Source organism: Seriola lalandi, unplaced genomic scaffold, assembly GCF_002814215.2.
Source record: "Seriola lalandi dorsalis isolate HSWRI2012SDOR001 ecotype SW California unplaced genomic scaffold, Sedor1 jcf7180002054887, whole genome shotgun sequence".
In the NCBI taxonomy this organism is placed as follows: Eukaryota; Metazoa; Chordata; class Actinopteri; order Carangiformes; family Carangidae; genus Seriola; species Seriola lalandi.
Window position 1 is genome coordinate 2383731 of NW_019525439.1, and position 416 is coordinate 2384146.

The following is a 416-nucleotide window of genomic DNA, read 5'->3' on the forward strand; positions in this document are numbered from 1 at the left end:
GAGGACTGGGAGCTGAGGACTGAGGACAGAGCTTCACAGCTTCTCTCTGAGAGGTTACAGCCACTCAGACTGATGAGATGATCATGAGGAATTAAAGAAGAAAGGAATTTATTTTTAAATATATATATTTTTATATAAATGATGAATAATTCAACTCTCTCTACACTTACACAGCTTTGTTAGAGGCTTTGACCACTGGCAGCAGCTTCAGAAGAGCCTCCTCTGAAGCAGAGTATTCCTTCAGGTCAAACACATCCAGATCTTCTTCTGAGGACAGTAAGATGAAGACCAGAGCTGACCATTGAGCAGGAGACAGTTTATCTGTGGAGAGACGTCCTGATCTCAGGGACTGTTGGATCTGCTCCACTAGAGAACGATCATCCAGTTCATTCAGACAGTGGAACAGGTTGATGCTT